This window comes from Tursiops truncatus, chromosome 8 (assembly GCF_011762595.2).
Source record: "Tursiops truncatus isolate mTurTru1 chromosome 8, mTurTru1.mat.Y, whole genome shotgun sequence".
NCBI classification, from domain to species: Eukaryota; Metazoa; Chordata; class Mammalia; order Artiodactyla; family Delphinidae; genus Tursiops; species Tursiops truncatus.
Window position 1 is genome coordinate 17,874,070 of NC_047041.1, and position 22,078 is coordinate 17,896,147.

The following is a 22,078-nucleotide window of genomic DNA, read 5'->3' on the forward strand; positions in this document are numbered from 1 at the left end:
TCATATACAATCTAACAAAATTGTTTCAAATGAAGTTAAAGACAACTAAGTGCTACTAGAGCCATCTTACAGAAAAAACAGAATGAACAATTTAGCCCACCCAATACATTTTAGATTCATACACTGTGTATCACTCAGAAGTTTTTTCCTTTCTACTGCTGAGTAGTATTCCATTAGATGGATGTATCCCAGCATGTTTACACAATTGAAGGACATTTGAGTTATTTCCAGTTTTTTGGCAGTTGTGAATAAACCTTCTATATACATTCACATACAGGTTTTTGTGTGCACATCAGTTTTCATTTCTCTTGGGTGGTGATCATGCTGGGTAATATGATAAGTCTATTTTAACATTATAAAAAATTTCCAAACTGTTTTTCACAGTGTCTTCACCATTTTTGCATACTCCATCAGCAATGTATGAAAGTTTCAGTTGCTCCACATTCTTCTTAGTACTTGGTACTGTCAGGGTTTTTTTTTTGTTTTTTGTTTTTTTTAGGCATTCTAATAGATGTATAGTATTATCTCATTAAAATTTTAACTTTCATTTCCTAATGTCTGAAGATGTTGAGCATCTTTTTATATGTTCATTTGTCATCTGTATATCTTCTTTGGTGAAATGTTTAACATTTGCCCATTTTTAATTGGGTTGTTTATTATCTTATTATTGTGTTTTGGGAGACATATATATGTAAGTCCTGGTCCAAGTCCAAAGGCCAGGGAACCAGAAGCACTGATATCTAGGGGTAGGAAAATATAGGTGTCCTGGCTTAAGCAGAGACCAAATTCACTCTCCCTCCATTTTCTTGTTCTCTTCCAATTGTCATTGGATTAGATGATGCCCACTCACATTGGTTAGGGATGGGGGCAATCTTCTTCACTCCATCTACCTTGAGTCAGTATTCTCTTCTGGAAAGACCCTCACTGATACACCCAGAAATATTGTTCTACCAGCTATCTGGGCATCCTTTAGCCCAGTTAAATTAACACATAAAATTAACCATTATAGCCATCAAAGACATACTTCATCTCTGTAACTTCCCCTGTCTGAATTCCAGTATCTGGGTTATATTATTGTATATTAGTCTGATACTATTGATTGCTTTCCTCTTTACCATGGATTATTTTTCCTCGCTCTTCCTGTGTTCATCTCATATTTTATTCATTGTCATAAACAAAGTTTAGAAGAGTATAGACTGAAACAAACAGTATTTGTGCATAGAAATGATACACCTCTTCTTCTAGGCCATCAGAATGTGTTGGAGGCCAGGGTTGGGGATGGGGGTGGTTCACTCAATCTAGTCAGTAGCTGAGCTGGGTTTGGGCCTTTTGTCACTATGTTGACCTTGGTTCAACACGAGCTTCAAATTTCTCTGGAGTTACTTTGTGCTTAGGGTGGGTATTGTTTCTATCGTGTTCCTGTTTCACCCTTAGCTTCACCCTTCCCTGTCTATGTCTCCGAGTCTCTCTCCACGCCTTGCCCCTTCTCCTGTGGTCGACTGCAGTTGTCTCTCACTTGGCACTGCCCAGCCTGGTGGGGAGAAGAAATGGCACTCTCTGCTGCTCTGGCTCAGCCTCCATCTTAGGCAAGCCCTATGCCCCTGGATTGGGCAGGAGTTGGGGGGTGGCTTTCTCAGTGGTCCTGTCCCCCTCCCCACAGCATTAGGAAATCTCTAATGGCCTGAGTCCAGGAGTTTCCCCCGCTCCCACAGGAGTCTACAGTTTTCTTCCTTCTCCACTTCCCCAGGCAGAGTCAGTCTTCACGTGTGCTCTGGGAAGTGTTCACTGTTCCTCCCGCAGTGGCACAAGCTTTTGCTCTTAGGGAAGAAGGATGCAGGGGAGACTTGGTGCCTTTCCCATCAAGCAGTTGCCTTCTCTTCCAGGCCTGTGCCACTGAGGGAGACTTCATCCAGCCTCCTGCCCTGTTCCAAGTCTTCCTCGTGAGTGCTTGGTGGAGGCCCAAGGAGACGAGGTGGCAGGTAGGTGCAAAGTCTCTTCATGTCTTCACTCCTAGAAGCTCTCTATCCTTACACTAGCCCATACTCAGCTTTTAGCAAATTATTTTTTTTTAAATAAACTAAATTCTTCTTACCCATCTCCCCCCGCAAAAGCGAGTCAGTGTTTGTGTCCCTTCTCTTCTTGGAAGTACTTTACTTTTGTCAGATTTTTAAGTTAGATGGTTGGCCTGTGACCCCAGTTTCTGGTAGTTAAACAAAAGTTATCTTTTTGTAGATTATCTGGATTTTTCCTGTGACTGTGGGAGTGATGATATTCCTGACGGCCAACTCCATCCTAGGCTGAAGTTGGAAGTCCTCCAGCATTTATTTCAAAGGGATAAAAAAAAACAGTTTAGGGAGACAAAGATCCTCGGACCAAAGAAGAAAACTTTTTTTTTTTAAATTTTTATTTATTTCTGGCTGCGTTGGGTCTTCGTTGCTGCACTCGGGCTTTCTCTAGTTGCACCGAGTGGGGGCTACTCTTCGTTGCGGTGTGCGGGCTTCTCATTGTGGTGGCTTCTCTTGTTGTGGAGCACGGGCTCTAGGGCACACGGGCTTCAGTAGTTGTGGCGCACAAGCTTAGTTGCTCCGCAGCATGTGGTATCTTGCCGGACAAGGGCTCGAGCCCATGTCCCCTGCATTGGCAGGCGGATTCTTAACCACTGCACCACCAGGGAAGTCCTGAAGAGAAAAACCTTAATTTAAAGAAAGCACATGTTCAATGAGCTGATTGGACATTGTCTGCAACTAAAAGTAAGTAATTGTCTGTTATATTCCCTTTTGATTGAGGAAGATTATGGCATTAAATGAGACGAAGAAGTTTTGCTCAGAATGCAAATTTGCAACTGTAGGCTAATTTTTAACTGAAAATATCATATTTATCTAAATTAGTGGAAAATACACTAGAGTAAGTATAAGAACAGGGGTTCTTAATTTTTTGGGGGGGAGGCATAGAACCCTTTCACAATCTATGAAACTTTTCTCAAAACAATATTAAGTGCATGAATTAAAATATGTAGGATTTAAAAGGAAATTAATTATACTGAATTATAGTTTTCAAAGTATTTTAAAATATGATATAGAAATATATGCCCTTCCAATTTACCACATTAAATAACAACGGTTTACAACAATTTCAAAGTAGTGGTGAGAGTAAATGCTATTTTGCGAAATCTGCAACAACTGTGACATGATATGAAATATTTGTGATTTTTAATGGCTTAAATATTAGATATTACTAATACTATTGAACTTTATTATTTACATACAAAAATTTTAAAATGCTGACTCTCAGTGAAATGTTAGTGAAAATAAAGATGCAACCTTTTTCCCATCTAAATTCACAGACTCCTCTGATTTCCATCTACGGATCTCCCAAGGGGACCATTGGATTAAGAAACCTCTGTGCTAGAAACAGAGAGCTCTCAAAAGCAATCAGAGGTAGAGAGAGGAAAGTCAGAGAAGGCTTTAGGAAAACTCCAGGTGGAGATCACAGCATCTGCAAAAATATGCAGATGAGGATGAGTGTAGTACATTCAGAGAACTGAAAGTAATTCAGCATTTTAGGACACAACCCTATCACTACTACTAGTTACCATTTACTGAGGACTTTTTAGACGCCAGTGCTGTATTAAGTATATTATAAATTCTTTTCATGTAATTAAGTCCTCACAATATCTCTTTGAGGTAAACATATTGAGGAAATTGGGAGATTTTAAACAACTTTCCTAAGATCAAGCAGCTTGTATGTTGCAAAGCATGTATACAAACCTAGATCTATTTCATTCAAAGCTCATGAGGGGCTTTGGGTGTGTCTTCATCTGTGTAGGAGGGAAGCATTTCATTCTGGAAATTCTCAGGGATGAAGAGTCTTGAATGCCATACTAAGGAGAGTGATTGTACCCTGAAAGCCAGTGCGGGGGGTGGTCCCTTCTTTCCAGCTTCATCTCCTGCCTCTTCACATACACCTCAGCCACCTTGTACCACCACCATTCCCAAACATAACTTGATTTTCCCATTTTATGCTTTGCCCATGATTTCCCCTCTGCCTGGAATGCCCTCCTTCCAGGTATGCCTTTGTCTCCTGGCTAACTAGGACTCACCTTTCAAGACTTCATGGGGAGTCCCACTCTAGTTCACAAATGTAGATACCATCCTTGTTTAGGAAAGCAGAATCCTACGCTTTCTAGAGGCAGGTGGAAAGGAAACCAGGATAGGGGCCATTCTAGCAGGAAAAGAGAATGCAATATGGAATAAGAGCAGCAAAGGGTAAAATATGTTTAAAGCTACTTTCTTGGTGAGGAAAAAAATGTGACAGCAAAAGAGGAATCAAGAGGAAAATTAGATGGTTTATTGTCTGCATAATAAGATTGCTGAGCTTACAGAGAAAATAAAAGTAACATATGCTGACCGAAAAGGCTACCCTTTCCTTGAACAACCCTGGAGTCAGCCCTACATAGTAAGTTTATATTGTTTGCTTAAGATTACCTTTGCATCTCTAATCTCCAACTGCTAAATCTTGTTTTTTTAACATCTTTATTGGAGTATAATTGCTTTACAATGGTGTGCTAGTTTCTGCTTTATAACAAAGTGAATCAGTTATACGTATACATATGTTCCCATATGTCTTCCCTCTTGCGCCTCCCTCCCACCCTCCCTAACCCACCCCTCTAGGTGGTCACAAACCACCTAGCTGATCTCCCTGTGCTATGCGGCTACTTCCCACTAGCTATCTACTTTATGTTTGGTAGTGTATATATGTCCATGCCACTCTCTCACTTTGTCACAACTTACCCTTCCCCCTCCCCATATCCTCAAGTCCATGCTCTAGTAGGTCTGTGTCTTTATTCCTGTCTTACCCTTAGGTTCTTCATGATCTTTTTTTTTTTTTTCTTAGATTCCATATATATGTGTTAGCATACGGAATTTTTTTTCTCTTTCTGACTTACTTCACTCTGTATGACAGACTCTAGGTCCATCCACCTCACTACAAATAACTCAATTTCGTTTCTTTTTATGGCTCAGTAATATTCCATTGTATATATGTGCCACATCTTCTTTATCCATTCATCTGTTAATGGACACTTAGATTGCTTCCATGTCCTGGCTATTGTAAATAGAGCTGAAATGAACATTTTGGTACATGACTCTTTTTGAATTATGGTTTTCTCAGGGTATATGCCCAGTAGTGGGATTGCTGGGTCATATGGTAGTTCTATTTGTAGTTTTTCAAGGAACCTCCATACTATTCTCCATAGTGGCTGTATCAATTTACATTCCCACCAACAGTGCAAGAGGGTTCCCTTTTCTCCATACCCTCTCCAGCATTTATTGTTTCTAGATTTTTTGATGATGGCCATTCTGACTGGTGTGAGATGATATCTCATTGTAGTTTTGATTTGCATTTCTCTAATGATTAGTGATGTTGAGCATTCTTTCATGTGTTTGTTGGCAGTCCGTATATCTTCTTTGGAGAAATGTCTATTTAGGTCTTCTGCCCATTTTTGGATTGGGTTGTTTGTTTTTTTGTTATTGAGCTGCATGAGCTGCTTATAAATTTTGGAGATTAATCCTTTGTCAGTTGCTTCATTTGCAAATATTTTCTCCCATTCTGAGGGTTGTCTTTTGGTCTTGTTCATGGTTTCCTTTGCTGTGCAAAAGCTTTGAAGTTTCATTAGGTCCCATTTGTTTATTTTTGTTTTTATTTCCATTTCTCTAGGAGGTGGGTCAAAAAGGATCTTGCTGTGATTTATGTTATAGAGTGTTCTGCCTATGTTTTCCTCTAAGAGTTTGATAGTTTCTGGCCTTATATTTAGGTCTTTAATCCATTTTGAGCTTATTTTTGTGCATGGTGTTAGGGAGTTATCTAGTCTCATACTTTTACATGTACTTGTCCAGTTTTCCCAGCACCACTTATTGAAGAGGCTGTCCTTTCTCCACTGTACATTCCTGCCTACTTTATCAAAGATAAGGTGACCATATGTGCGTGGGTTTATCTCTGGGCTTTCTATCCTGTTCCATTGATCTATATTTCTGTTTTTGTGCCAGTACCATACTGTCCTGATTACTGTAGCTTTGTAGTATAGTCTGAAGTCAGGGAGCCTGATTCCTCCAGCTCCGTTTTTTGTTCTTAAGATTGCTTTGGCTATTCGGGGTCTTTTGTGTTTCCATACAAATTGTGAAATTTTTTGTTCTACTTCTGTGAAAAATGCCAGTGGTAGTTTGATAGGGATTGCATTGGATCTGTCGATTGCTTTGTGTAGTAGAGTCATTTTCACAATATTGATTCTTCCAATCCAAGAACATGGTATATCTCTCCATCTATTTGTATCATCTTTAATTTCTTTCATCAGTGTCTTAGAATTTTCTGCATACAGGTCTTTTGTCTCCTTAGGTAGGTTTATTCCTAGATATTTTATTCTTTTTGTTGCAGTGGTAAATGGAAGTGTTTTCTTGATTTCACTTTCAGATTTTTCATCATTAGTGTATAGGAATGCCAGAGATTTCTGTGCATTAATTTTGTATCCTGCTCCTTTACCAAATTCATTGATTAGCTCTAGTGGTTTTCTGGTAGTATCTTTAGGATTCTCTATATATAGTATCATGTCATCTGCAAACAGTGACAGCTTTACTTCTTCTTTTCTGATTTGGATTCCTTTTATTTCCTTTTCTTCTCTGATTGCTGTGGCTAAAACTTCCAAAACTATGTTGAATAAGAGTGGTGAGAGTGGGCAGCTTCGTCATGTTCCTGACCTTAGTGGAAATGCTTTCAGTTTTTCACCATTGAGGATGATGTTGGCTGTGGGTCTGTCATATATGGCCTTTATTATGTTGAGGAAAGTTCCCTCTATGCCTACTTACTGCAAGGTTTTTATCATAAATGGGTGTTGAATTTTGTCGAAAGCTTTCTCTGCAACTAGTGAGATGATCATATGGTTTTTCTCTTCAATTTGTTAATATGGTTTATCACATTGATTGTTTTGCGTATATTGAAGAATCCTTGCATTCCTGGAATAAACCCCACTTGATCATGGTGTATGATCCGTTTAATGTGCTGTTGGATTCTATTTGCTAGTATTTTGTTGAGGATTTTTTTGAATCTATGTTCATCAGTGATATTGGCCTGTAGTTTTCTTTCTTTGTGACATCCTTGTCTGGTTTTGGTATCAAGGTGATGGTGGCCTCGTAGAATGAGTTTGGGAGTGTTCTTCCCTCTGCTATATTTTGGAAGAGTTTGAGAAGGATAGGTGTTAGCTCTTCTCTAAATATTTGATAGAATTCACCTGTAAAGCCATCTGGTCCTGGGCTTTTGTTTGTTGGAAGATTTTTAATCACTGTTTCAATTTCAGTGCTTGTGATTGGTCTGTTCATATTTTCTATTTCTTCCTGATTCAGTCTTGGCAGGTTGTGCATTTCTAAGAATTTGTCCATTTCTGCCAGGTTGTCCATTTTATTGGCATAGAGTTGATTGTAGTAATCTCTCATGATCTTTTGTATTTCTGCAGTGTCAGTTGTTACTTCTCCTTTTTCATTTCTAATTCTATTGATTTGAGTCTTCTCCCTTTTTTTCTTGATGAGTCTGGCTAATGGTTTCTCAATTTTGTTTATCTTCTCAAAGAACCAGCTTTTAGTTTTATTGGTCTTTACTATCATTTCCTTCATTGTTTTTTCATTTATTTCTGATCTGATTTTTATGATTTCTTTCCTTCTGCTAACTTTGGGGGTTTTTTTGTTCTTCTTTCTCTAATTGCTTTAGGTGAAGGTTAGGTTGTTTATTCAAGATATTTCCTGTTTCTTAAGGTAGGATTGTATTGCTATAATCTTCCCTCCTAGAACTACTTTTGCTGTATCCCATAGATATTGGGTCGTCATGTCTCCATTGTCATTTGTTTCTAGGTATTTTTTGATTTCCTCTTTAATTTCTTCAGTGATCACTTCGTTATTAAGTAGTGTATTGTTTAGCCTCTATGTGTTTGTATTTTTTACAGATCTTTTCCTGTAATTGATATCTAGTCTCATAGCGTTGTGGTCAGAAAAGATACTTGAAACAATTTCAATTTTCTTAAATTTACCAAGGCTTGACTTGTGACCCAAGATATGATCTATCCTGGAGAATGTTCCATGAGCACTTGAGAAAAATGTGTATTCTGTTGTTTTTGGATGGAATGTCCTATAAATATCAATTAAGTCCATCTTGTTTAATGTATTATTTAAAGCTTGTGTTTCCTTATTTATTTTCATTTTGGATAATCTGTCCATGGGTGAAAGTGGGGTGTTAAAGTCCCCTACTATGAATGTGTTACTGTCAATTTCCCCTTTTATGGCTGTTAGTATTTGCCTTATGTATTGAGGTGTTCCTATGTTGGGTGCATAAATATTTACAATTGTTATATCTTCTTCTTGGATCAATCCCTTGATCATTATGTAGTGTCATTCTTTGTCTCTTCTAGTAGTCTTTATTTTAAAGTCTATGTTGTCTGATATGAGAATTGCTACTCCAGCTTTCTCTTGGTTTCCATTTGCATGAAATATCTTTTTCTATCCCCTTACTTTCAGTCTGTATGTGTCTCTAGGTCTGAAGTGGGTCTCTTGTAGACAACAAATATATGGGTCTTGTTTTTGTATCCATTCAGCCAATCTGTGTCTTTTGGTGGGAGCATTTAGTCCATTTACATTTAAGGTCATTATCGATATGTATGTTCCTATTCCCATTTTCTTAATTGTTTTGGGTTCATTCTTGGAGGTCTTTTCCTTCTCTTGTGTTTCTTGCCTAGAGAAGTTCCTTTAGCATTTGTTGTAAAGCTGGTTTGGTGGTGCTGAACTCTCTCAGCTTTTGCTTGTCTGTAAAGGTTTTAATTTCTCCATCAAATCTGAATGAGATCCTTGCTGGGTAGAGCAATCTTGGTTGCAGGTTTTTCTCCTTCATCACTTTAAATATGTTCTGCCAGTCCCTTCTGGCTTGCAGTTTCTGCTGAAAGATCAGCTGTTAACCTTATGGGGATTCCCTTTTGTGTTATTTGTTGTTTTTCCCTGGCTGCTTTTAATATGTTTTCTTTGTATTTAATTTTTGACAGTTTGATTAATATGTGTCTTGGCGTGTTTCTCCTTGGATTTATCCTGTATGGGACTCTCTGTGCTTCCTGGACTTGACTAACTATTTCCTTTCCCATATTAGGGAAGTTTTCAACTATAATCTCTTCAAATATTTTCTCAGTCCCTTTCTTTTTCTCTTCTTCTTCTGGAACCCCTATAATTCGAATGTTGGTGCGTTTAATGTTGTCCCAGAGGTTTCTGAGACTGTCCTCAGTTCTTTTCATTCTTTTTTCTTTATTCTGCTCTGCAGTAGTTATTTCCACTATTTTATCTTCCAGGTCACTTATCCGTTCTTCTGCCTCAGTTATTCTGCTATTGATCCCATATAGAGTATTTTTTATTTCATTTATTGTGTTGTTCATCATTGTTTGTTTCATCTTTAGTTCTTCTAGGTCCTTGTTAAATGTTTCTTGCATTTTGTCCATTCTATTTCCAAGATTTTGGATCATCTTTACTATCATTATTCTGAATTCTTTTTCAGGTAGACTGCCTATTTCCTCTTCATTTGTTAGGTCTGTTGGGTTTTTATCTTGCTCCTTCATCTGCTGTGTTTTTCTCTGTCTTCTCATTTTGTTTATCTTACTGTGTTTGGGGTCTCCTTTTTGCAGGCTCCAGGTTCATAGTTCCCGTTGTTTTTGGTGTCTGTTCCCAGTGGCTAAGGTTGGTTCAGTGGATTGTGTGGTCTTCCTGGTGGAGGGGACTAGTGCCTGAGTTCTGGTGGATGAGGCTGGATCTTGTCTTTCTGGTGGGCATGTCCACGTCTGGTGGTGTGTTTGGGGGTGTCTGTGGACTTATTATGATTTTAGGCAGCCTCTCTGATAATGGGTGCATTTGTGTTCCTGTCTTGCTAGTTGTTTGGCATAGGATGTCCAGCACTGTAGCTTGCTGGTCATTGCGTGAAGGTGGGTGCTGGTGTTGAGCTGGAGATCTCTGGGAGATTTTCGCCATTTGATATTATGTGGAGCTGGGAGGTCTCTTGTGGACCAGTGTCCTGAAGTTGGCTCTCCTACCTCAGAGGCACAGCACTGACTTCTGGCTGCAGCACCAAGAGCCTTTCATCCACACAGCTCAGAATAAAAGGGAGAAAAGTAGAAAGAAAGAATTAGTAGAAGTAGAAAGAAAGAAAGAAAGAAGTGAGGGAGGGAGGGCCTAAGGAAGGAAAGAAGGAGGGAAAGAAGGAAAAAAAGAAAGAAGGAAAGAAAGAAGATAAAGTAAAATATAATGAAGTAAGAAAATATAGTAAAGTTATTAAAATAAAAAATTATTATTAAGAAAAATATTTTAAAAAGAAACAACGGACGGATAGAACCCTAGGACAAATGGTGGAAGCAAAGCTATACAGACAACATCTCACACAGAAGCATACACTCACAAAAAGAGGAAATGGGGAAAAAATCATAAATCTTGCTCTCAACGTCCACCTCCTCAATTTGGGATGATTCGTAGTCTAAAGGAGGGAAGGAAGGAAAGAAAGAAAGAAGATAAACTAAAATAAAATAAAGTTAATAAAATAAAAAATAATTATTGAGAAAAAAAATTAAAACAACAACAAAAAAAAGGAAGGATAGAACCCTAGGACAAATGGTGGAAGCAAAGCTATACAGATAACATCTCACATAGAAGCATACACATACACACTCACAAAAAGAGGAAAAGTGGAAAAAATCATAAATCTTGCTCTCAAAGTCCACCTCCTCAATTTGGGATGATTCGTAGTTTTTTCATGTATTCCACAGATGCAGGGTACATCAAGTTGATTGTGGAGCTTTAATCTGCTGCTTCTGAGGCTGCTGGGAGAGATTTCCTTTTCTCTTCTTTGTTCTCACAGCTCCCAGGGGCTCAGCTTTGGATTTGGCCCCGCCTCTGCATGTAGGTCGCCGGAGGGCGTCTGTTCTTGGCTCAGACAGGATGGGGTTAAAGGAGCCGCTGATTTGGGGGCTCTGGCTCACTCAGGCCGGCGGGAGGGAGGGGCACGGAGTGCGGGGCAAGCCTGCGGCGGCAGAGGCTGGCATTACATTGCACCAGCCTGAGGCACGCCGTGCATTCTCCCGGGGAAGTTGTCCCTGGATCCTGGGACCCTGGCAGTGGCGGGCTGGACAGGCTCCCCGGAAGTGGGGTGCGGATAGTAACCTGTGGTCGCACACAGGCTTCTTGATGGCGGCAGCAGCAGCCTTAGCATCTCATGCCTGTCTCTGGGGTCCGCACTTTTAGCCACGGCTCACGCCCGTCTCTGGAGCTTCTTTAAGCAGCACTCTTAATTCCCTCTCCTCGCGCACCAGGAAACAAAGAGGGAAGAAAAAGTCTCTTGCCTCTTCGGCAGGTGCAGACTTTTCCCCGGACTCCCTCCCGGCCAGCAGTGGTGCACTAACCCCGCAGGCTGTGTTCACGCCCCCATCCCCAGTGCTCTCCCTGCGCTCCGTCGGAAGGCCAAGCCTCAGCTCCCAGTCCTGCCGGCCCCGGCGGGTGAGCAGACAAGTCTATCGGTCTGGTGAGTGCCCGTCGGCCCTGATCCTCTGTGCGGGAATCTCTCCGCTTTGCCCTCCGCACCCCTTTTGCTGTGCTCTCCTCCGCGGCTCCAAAGCTTTCCCCCTCCGCCACCCCTGAAGCTTTCCCCCTCCGCCACCCGCAGTCTCTGCCCGCGAAGGGGCTTCCTAGTGTGTGGAAACCTTTCCTCCTTCACAGCTCCCTCCCACTGGTGCAGGTCCTGTCCCTATTCTTTTGTCTCTGTTTTTTTCTTTTTTCTTTTGCCCTACCCAGCTACGTGGTGGGTTTCTTGCCTTTTGGGAGGTCTGAGGTCTTCTCCCAGCATTCAGTAGGTCTTGTGTAGGAGTTGTTCCACATGTAGATGTATTTCTGGTGTATCAAATTGCCATGGGAAGGAGTGTAAGGTCCTGGCTCCAGGGTCCGTCAGTATTGTCAGTGGTCAGAATGCAAGTGGATAACAAACCTTTTGAGGTCCAGCCCAGTTCCAGTTCCATTCCAACCTACAGAAAGACGGAGGTTGTTGCTATCCTAACAACACCCTAATAACTTTTCCTTATTGGTGTTGTAATTAAACTTCAGTGCACCGCAGGCTTCAAATTCTTGGTTGCCCTGTGCTTACGCTGGGGGTTGAGATGCAGGAGGGTCTTTCCTCAGTGTTCCTGCTTCCCCCTCCACTCTCAGCCAGCTCTGAGGCCAATGTCATGGTGCTTTCCCTCCACAGATTGCAGACTGCTGCTGTGCCATTGTTCCTGGATACTAGGCCTGGGGTGGGGGCAGGAGAGAGTGTTTTCCTGGTCCAGCCTGTCTTAGGCAGGTCCTCTGTGCCTGGATCTTTGAGAAAGCTTTTTTCAGAGTTCCCGCTCCTCCTTCCCATAGCAACCACAGTCTGCCTTGTATCCAAAGTTGGTCTCGGTGGGAGTTTCCTGCCCTATTCATGGTGGTAGCAGACCTCTACCTACTGTCAGTATAAATCCTGGGTCCATGATGGCTTCCTGTCCCTTCCCTAGAAGTAGGGGTCTTATTCTCCTACCTCCTGTCTTTGCAGGATTGGATCTTTGCTTGTGTCCTGGGAATGAGAAAGTTACATGTCCTACTCTCAAGGCAGGACATGTTGAATTTCTAATCTTCCTTCCTTAGCAACGGAGTTTTGCCTGGGCCCTGAGACCGGTTTGCAGATTCTCCTCAAGTGATTGAAGGCTTTTGCTGAAGAGCCTTGGAAAGTCTGCAGGGCTTTATGCTTATCCCTTAGCAACTGCCAATCCCTTCCTTCATGCCTGCACCGAGTAGGGGTACTCTCTCAATCTCCTGCCCAGCCCCCAGTCTTCCTCCCGAGCACCAGTGAAGAACCATGTGGAAGAGCTTAGGGGTGACTCTTCCTACTCTTTTCTGGAATGCCCCACCAGCACATAAACCCACACTTGGCCTTTAACAATTCATTTACATTTTTGCTGGTTTCTTCTTTTCTTTTTCTGTTGCTCTCTTTTTCCCCTGCTCTGCCGAAGATGAAAGGGATTGTGTATCTCATCTCTTCTTGAAGGAGATTGTCCCTCCTGGGAATTTGGGTCATGTGGTTTCTTGCTACTTAAGTTCTCTGAGGTACTCAAGAAAGTTACACTTTTGTAGAGTATCTGGCTTTTTCCCATTGTGAGGGTAAGAGTGTATTTTTTGCAGCTTATTACATTTTCTGTAGTCACAGAAGTCTTAGTTGACTTTTATAAATATTACTTTATTGAGGCGTAAAAATATTACATATCATATAATTCACTCATTTCAAGTGTACCCGCACCTTCTTTCCAAATGCACACACCCACCCACCACCCGGCCTCAACTGCTGTAACTGAGAGGAGTGTCGTAACCCTCAGGAGTGTGTTAGAACAGGGAAAGTGGTTGGTAACATTAGCCCAGAGGCAAAAGAACATTCCAGGTGTTTTGTGCACCTGGATTTGTCCCTCCCTTGCGATCTTATAATTGTTTCCTCCTAGCTGCTTCCCTGCCTCCAGACCTCCTCCATTTCATCCTATTTTGTGTTTCATGACTGTGTGCAACCATCACCATAAATCAGTTTTGGAACATGTTCATCACCCCAAGATGATACTTCATGCCGATTTACTCTTAATCCCAATTCTTGTCTCATCTTCATCACAACCCCAAGCAACCACGGATCTAGTTTCTGTCTCTACAACCTTGTCTTTTCTGGACATTTCAAATTTCGTATTGCAAATGGAATCATGAAATATGTGGTCTCTTGTATCCGAGTCTTTCATTGAGCATAATAGTTTTGAGGTTCATCCAAATCCTGGCATGTATTAGCAGTTCATTCCTTTTTATTGCTGAATTCTATTTCAGTGTATACCTATACCTAATTTTGTCTGTACCATATTCACCAGTTAAAAGACATGTAGGTTGTCTCCAATTTGGAAGCCATTATGAATAATGCTGCTATGAATGTTTATGTGCAAATCTCTGTGTAGTTCATTGAATTTTTAGCTATACCTCTGTTTTATCATTAGTGGTGCTCAACTCTAGCAAGCTATGGTCTACAGTCCCCAGATGGTCCACAGCTTGTTTTCCTAAATACAATTTTATTGGAGCACAGCCCTTCATAGGCTTACATGTGGTCTGTGGTCATTTTCACATTGCACTACAACAGCAGAGTTGAGTACTTGTGACAGAGACACTCTGGGCTACGAAGCCTTAAATATTTACCACCTGGTCCTCTGTAGAAAAAAATCACTCCCCCTGCTCTAGAGTTTATAATGTGCATCTTTAACTTATGATAGTCTATTTTAAAATAATATACTATTCTGCAATTAATGTAGCAACCATACAACAGTATAATTCTACTTACTTCCTGCTACCCTTTGTACTCTTGTTATCATACAGTTTTATTTCTATTTCTGCTACAAACTCAGCAGTGTATAATAGATATACATCCTATAGCTTATGTTTCTCTGGAGAATCCTGACTAATACATCTTGTATGTCATGTGTCTTTTTTCTTGGGCTCCTTATAAGATTTCTCATCTTTGATTCTCAACAGTTTGACTAAGATATGCGTAGTTGAGGAAGTCTGTTGCTCTAGGGGTCCATTGAGCTTTGTATATCTGATATCTTTCCTCAGTTTGGGAAAATGCTAAGCCATTATCTCTTCAGATATATCTACTGCTCCATTATCTCTCCCTTCTCCTTTTAGGTCTCTAATTACTTATATATTGGGCCAGATGATATTGCCCCACATATCGTAGATATTCTGTTACTGGGTTTTTGCCTTTTTTCTTTTGGTTCTTCATTTTGTATAACTGCTATTGGCCTGTCTCCAAGTTTATTATTGCTTTCTTCTTCTGAGTCCAGCATGTCATAATTCGAATGAATTTTTCACTTCTGCATTATTTTTTTTTTCATTTTTAACATTTTCATCTATAAGTTCCATCAAAATAACTGTTTGGGTCTTTTTTATAATTTTGACCTCTCTGCTGAAATTCCCCCATCTATTTACATTGTCCAATGTTTCTACTAGAGCCTTTAATATGTTTGCCACAGTTATATTAAAGTCTCTGTCTAATAATTCCAACAACAGGACTATCTTTGAGTCTTCCTTATGTGACTTGTAATTTTTTGACTCTGTGTCAAGACATTCTGTATAAACAAATAGTAGATATTGAAGGAAATAATACCCCCCCCCCACCAAAGGGTGTGCTCCTTCTTTCTAGGTACTTGAATGCAGGATTGAGTCAATTTAATCTCTCACTGAGCTGTGTCTGGGCTTTGTTACAGTTTTAGCTTGATTCAGTTCATCACTGGCTTTAAAAGTTTTGAAGGCAGATTTGCAGCAACGTGGATGGACCTGGAGATTATCATACTAAGTGAAGTAAGTCAGACAGAGAAAGACAAATATCATATGATATCACTTATATGTAGACTCTAAAAAAAATAATACAAATGAACTTATTTACAAAACAGAAACAGACTCACAGATTTAGAGAACGAATTTATGGTTACCGGGAGGAAGGGTAGGGGGAAGGGATAGATTGGGAGTTTGGGATTGACATGTACACACAGCTATATTTAAAATAGATAACCAACAAGGACCTACTGTATAGCACAGGGAACGCTACTGATATTCTGTAATAACCTAAATGGGAAAAGAATTTGAAAAAGAATAGATACATGTATCAATATATGTATAACTGATCACTTTGAATCACCTGAAACAACACAACATTGTTAATCAACTATGCTCCAATATAAAATAAAAACTTAAAAAATATTTTGAAGGCAGAATCAGAGTACAGCTTGAGTCTGATCATACACAAGACTCCACAGATCCTTTTAGGCTTAAGAGGCTAACCATCAGCTTTCCAATTCATAATGGTAGCTTCTTTGGGTCTCTGGGGATTCTTATTTGTTCTCCAGTCTCAACTTCTAAATTATTGCACCTCAGTAGATACCTTTACGTCCAGCTTCCTTGTCTCTAACCTTTGGAGAATGCTGCAGTACATTAGCTGAATGCAGCCCAAAGTGCTTTGGAGAGATTTCTCTTAGTTCTCCCCTGTTTTCTTGCCTTTAGCAGGCCACTGCAATAAGCTTGGTGAAAGGTTGGATTGCTTCAGAGTCATGGGACAGCTCTCCTACCCTGTCCCCAGCATCAGCAGGCCACTGCCTTTCACTTGTGAAGGAACTGCTTATTTCAAGAGGATTCTCTTAGCCTTGCTCTCAAACCTCAAGTGTAATGTAAGTAAGTGTGGTAAGAGCAGATATCCTTGCCTTGCTTCTGACCTTAGAGAGAATGCATTCTGTCTTGTTCCATTAAGTATGATGTTAATATTGCTTAGTATAGATGACAACAAACTTACTACATGTCCAAATTTGTAACATACATCTAAACAGAACTGAGGAGGAAATATACTTAGGATACATTTAATAAAACAAGAAAGTTTTTTTTTAACATCTTTATTGGAGTATAATTGCTTTACAATGGTGTGCTAGTTTCTGCTTTATAACAAAGTGAATCAGTTATACGTATACATATGTTCCCATATCTCTTCCCTCTTGCGCCTCCCTCCCACCCTCCTTAACCCACCCCTCTAGGTGGTCACAAACCACCTAGCTGATCTCCCTGTGCTATGCGGCTACTTCCCACTAGCTATCTACTTTATGTTTGGTAGTGTATATATGTCCATGCCACTCTCTCACTTTGTCACAGCTTACCCTTCCCCCTCCCCATATCCTCAAGTCCATGCTCTAGTAGGTCTGTGTCTTTATTCCTGTCTTACCCTTAGGTTCTTCATGATCTTTTTTTTTTTTTCCCTTAGATTCCATATATATATGTGTTAGCATACGGAATTTTTTTTCTCTTTCTGACTTACTTCACTCTGTATGACAGACTCTAGGTCCATCCACCTCACTACAAATAACTCAATTTCGTTTCTTTTTATGGCTGAGTAATATTCCATTGTATATATGTGCCACATCTTCTTTATCCATTCATCTGTTGATGGACACTTAGATTGCTTCCATGTCCTGGCTATTGTAAATAGAGCTGAAATGAACATTTTGGTACATGACTCTTTTTGAATTATGGTTTTCTCAGGGTATATGCCCAGTAGTGGGATTGCTGGGTCATATGGTAGTTCTATTTGTAGTTTTTTAAGGAACCTCCATACTGTTCTCCATAGTGGCTGAACCAATTCACATTCCCACCAGCAGTGCAAGAGTGTTCCCTTTTCTCCACACCCTCTCCAGCATTTATTGTTTCTAGATTTTTTGATGATGGCCATTCTGACTGGTGTGAGATGATATCTCATTGTAGTTTTGATTTGCATTTCTCTAATGATTAATGATTTTGAGCATTCTTTCATGTGTTTGTTGGCAGTCTGTATATCTTCTTTGGAGAAATGTCTATTTAGGTCTTCTGCCCATTTTTGGATTGGGTTGTTTATTTTTTTTGATATTGAGCTGCATGAGCGGCTTGTAAATTTTGGAGATTAATCCTTTGTCAGTTGTTTCACTTGCAAATATTTTCTCCCATTCTGAGGGTTGTCTTTTGGTCTTGTTTATGGTTTCCTTTGCTGTGCAAAAGCTTTGACGTTTCATTAGGTCCCATTTGTTTATTTTTGTTTTTATTTCCATTTCTCTAGGAGGTGGGTCAAAAAGGATCTTGCTGTGATTTATGTTATAGAGTGTTCTTCCTATGTTTTCCTCTAAGAGTTTTATAGTTTCTGGCCTTACAGTTAGGTATTTAATCCACTTTGAGTCTTCCAATCCAAGAACATGGTATATCTCTCCATCTGTTTGTGTCATTTTTTATTTCTTTCATCAGTGTTTTATAGTTTTCTGAGTACAAGTCTTTTGCCTCCTTAGGTAGGTTTAATCTTAGGTATTTTACCCCTTTTGTTGTGATGCTAAATGAGATTATTTCCTTAATTTCTCTTTCTGATTTTTCATTGTTAGTGTATAGGAATGGCAGAGATTTCTGTGCATTACTTTTGTATTCTGCAACTTTACCAAATTCACTGCTTAGTTCTAGTAGTTGTTTATTGGCACCTTTAGGATTCTCTATGTATAGTATTATGTCATCTGCAAACAGTGACAGTTTTACTTCTTCTTTTCCAATTTGTATTCGTTTTATTTCTTTTTCTTCTCTGATTACAGTGGCTAGGACTTCCAAAACTATGTTGAATAATAGTGGTGAGCATGCACATCCTTGTCTTGTTCCTGATCTTAGAGGAAATGCTTTCAGTTTTTCCCCATTGAGTATGATGCTTGCTGTGGGTTTGTCATATATGGTCTTTATTATGTTGAGGTAGGTTCCCTCTATGCCCATATTCTGGAAAGTTTTCATCATAAATGGGTGTTGAATTTTGTCAGAATCTTTTTCTGCATCTATTAAATGATCATATGGTTTTTACTCCTTAATTTGTTAACATGGTGTATTACATTGATTGAACTGCGCACATTGAAGAATCCTTGCATTCCTGGGTTAAATCCCACTTGATCATGGTGTATGATCCTTTTAATGTGTTGTTGGATTCTGTTTGCTAGTATTGTATTCAGGATTTTTTCATCTATGTTCATCAGTGATATTGGTCTGTAATTTTCTTTTTTGTGGGATATCTTTGTCTGGTTTTGGTGTCAGGGTGATGGTGGCTTCATAGAACAAATTTGGGAGTGTTCCTCCCTCTGCAGTTTTTTGGAAGAGTTTGAGAAGGATGGGTGTTAGCTCTTCTCTAAATGTTTGATAGAATTCACCTGTGAAGCTATCTGGTCCTGGACTTTCGTTTGTTGGAAGATTTTTAATTACTGTTTCAAATTCATTACTTGTGATAGGTCTGTTTATATTTTCTAATTCTTCCTGGTTCAGTCTTGGAAAATTGTACCTTTCCAAGAATTTGTCCATTTCTTCATGGTTGTCCATTTTATTGGCATATAGTTGTTTGCAGTAGTCTCATAATCCTTTGTATTTCTGCAGTGTGAGCTGTGATTTCTCCTTTTTCATTTCTAATTTTATTGATTTGCATCCTCTCCCTTTTTTTCTTGATTAGTCTGGCTAAAGGTTTATCAATTTTGTTTATCTTCTCAAAGAACCAACTTTTTGTTTTATTGATCTTTGCTATTGTTTTCTTTTTTCTATTTCATTTATTTCTACTCTGATCTTTATGATTTCTTTCCTTCTACTGACTTTGGCTTTTCTTTGTTCTTCTTTCTCTAGTTGTTTTAGGTGTACGGTTAGATTGTTTATTTGAGATTTTTCTTGTGTCTTGAGGTGAGATTGAATTGCTGTAAAATTCCCTCTTAGTGCTGCTTTTGTTGAATCGCATAGGTTTGGGGTCATTGTGTTTTCATTTTCATTTGTTTCTATTTTTTCATTTGTTTCATTTTCATTTGTTTCTATGTATTTTTTTATTTCTTCTTTGATTTCTTCAGTGATCTCTTGGTTATTTAGTAGCACACTGTTTAGTCTCCTTGTATTTGTGTTTTATACAGTTTTTTTCCTGTAATTGACTTCCAGTCTCATAGTGTTGTGGTCAGAAAAGATGCTTGATACGATTTCAATTTTCTTACATTTTCTGAGGCTTGATTTTTGACCCAAGATGTGATCTATCCTGGAGAATGTTCCATGTGCACTTGAGAAGAAAGTGTAATCTGCTGGTTTTGGATAGAATGTCCTATAAATATCAATTAAACCTATCTGGTCTATTGTGTCATCTAAAGCTTGTGTTTCCTCATTAATTTTCTGTCTGAATGATCTGTCCATTGGTGTAAGTGAGGTGTTAAAGTCCCCCACTAATATTGTGTTACACTCAATTTCCTCGTTTATGGCTGTTAGCATTCGCTTTATGTATTAAGGTACTACTATGTTGAGTGGATATATATTTATAATTGTTATATCTTCTTCTTGGATTGATCCCTTGATCATTATGTAGTGTCCTTCCTTGTCTTTTGTACATTCTTTATTTTAAAGTCTATTTTATCTGATACGAGTATTGCTACTCCAATTTTCTTTTTTTTTTTTTTTTTTTTTTTTGCGGTACACGGGCCTCTCACTGTTGTGGCCCCTCCCGCTGAGGAGCACAGGCTCCGGACGCGCAGGCTCAGCGGCCATGGCTCACGGGCCTAGCCGCTCCGCGGCATGAGGGATCCTCCTGGACTGGGGCACGAACCCATGTCCCCTGCATCGGCAGGTGGACTCTCAACCACTGAGCCACCAGGGAAGCCCTCCAGCTTTCTTTTGATTTCCATTTGCATGGAATATCTTTTTCCATCCCCTCACTTTCAGTCTGTATGTGTCCCTAGGTCTGAAGTGGGTCTCTTGTAGACTTCATATATATGGGTCTTGTTTTTGTATCCATTCAGCTAGCCTGTGTCTTTTGTTTGGAGCATTTAATCCATTTACATTTAAGGTAATTATCGATATGTATGTTCCTATTAACATTTTCTTCATTGTTTTGGGTTTGTTATTGTAGGTCTTTTCCTTCTTTTGTGTTTCCTGCCTAGAGAAGTTCCTTTAGCATTTGTTGTAAAGCTGGTTTGGTGGTGCTGAATTCTCTTAGCTTTTGCTCTCTGTAAAGGTTTAAATTTCTCTCCATCAAATCTGAATGAGATCCTTGCTGGGTAGAGTAATTTTGGTTGTAGGTTTTTCTCTTTCATCACTTTAAGTATATCCTGCCACTCCTTTCTGGCTTGCAGAGTTTCTGCTGAAAAATCAGCTGATAACCTTATGGAGATTCCTTTGTATGTTATTTTTTGCTTTTCCCTTGCTGCTTTTTATATTTTTTCTTTGAATTTAATTTTTGTTAGTTTGATTAATATGTGTCTTGGTGTGTTTCTCCTAGGGTTTATCCTGTATGGGACTCTGTGAGCTTCCTGGACTTGGTTGACTATTTCCTTTCCCATGTTAAGGAAGTTTTCCACCATAATCTCTTCAAATATTTTCTCAGACCCTTTCTTTTTCTCTTCTTCTTCTGGGACCCCTATAATTCAAATGTTGGCACATTTAATATTGTCCCAGAAGTCTCTGAGATTGTCTTCAATTCTTTTCATTCTTTTTTCTTTATTCTGCTCCTCAGCAGTTATTTCCACCACGCTGTCTTCCAGCTCACTTATTCATTCTTCTGCCTCAGTTATTCTGTTATTGATTCCTTCTAGTGTATTTTTCATTTCAGTTATTGTGTTGTTCATCTGTTTGTTTGTTCTTAAATTCTTCTAGATCTTTGTTAAGTATTTCTTGTATTTTCTCAATCCATACCTCCATTCTATTTCCGATATTCTCAATCATCTTTACTATCATTACTCTGAATTCTTTTTCAGATTGGTTGCCTACTTCCTCTTCATTTATTTGGTCTTGTAGGTTTTTACCTTGCTCCTTCATCTGTGACATATTTTTTGTCATCTCATTTTTTTTGATGAGTGGGATTGTGTTCTTGTCTTACTGGTTGTTTGGCCTGAGGCTTCCAGAACTGGAGTTTGTAGGTTATTGGGTAGAGCTCGGTTTTGGTGCCAAGATGTGGACCTCTGGGAAACCTCACTCCATGGAATATTCCCTGGGGTCAGGTTCTCTGTTAGTCCAGTGGTTCAGACTCTGAGCTCCCACTGCAGGAGCTCTGGCCTGACCCCCAGCCCGTAAACCAAGATCCCACAAGCCTCACAGTGCAGGAAAAAAAAAGAAAAGAAAGAAAGGAGCAGAACAATAACAAAGAGTAAAAAATAAAATAAGGTTAGAAAACTAACAGATATGTTAGAAAGCATTAAAAAATTAAAATATAGATGAAACAACAACCAGAAGGTAAAACAGAACCACAATAGTAAGAAAGAGGAGAAAAAAAAAAAGCTGGAAAAGGCCTTGGCTCTGGGGGGTGTGGCTTAGGCAGGGGTGGGGTTTAGGGGGTTGGTGGGGCCTATGCTTAGGACCCACTGGGCAGAAGAGGCCCTGGGGGAGGGCGGGTGCTTTGGCTTAATGCAGCAGGAGGGGCCCAGGAGTGTCTCTGGACTTAGAGGTCAGAGGACCAG

General features: G+C 39.6%; 1 protein-coding gene across 1 annotated transcript in view; it reads left to right on the forward strand.

Moving 5' to 3' along the window:
- The first annotated feature begins 2,615 nt into the window (after nucleotides 1-2,615).
- The window catches only part of NXPE4 (neurexophilin and PC-esterase domain family member 4), a 43,050-nt gene continuing 23,587 nt past the window's right edge, over nucleotides 2,616-22,078 (forward strand). Inside the window, exons 1-2 of the mRNA XM_073808166.1 lie at nucleotides 2,616-2,750; nucleotides 16,140-16,303. The gene's annotated coding sequence lies outside the window, so the exon portion shown is untranslated. The remainder of the gene's footprint in view (nucleotides 2,751-16,139; nucleotides 16,304-22,078) is intronic.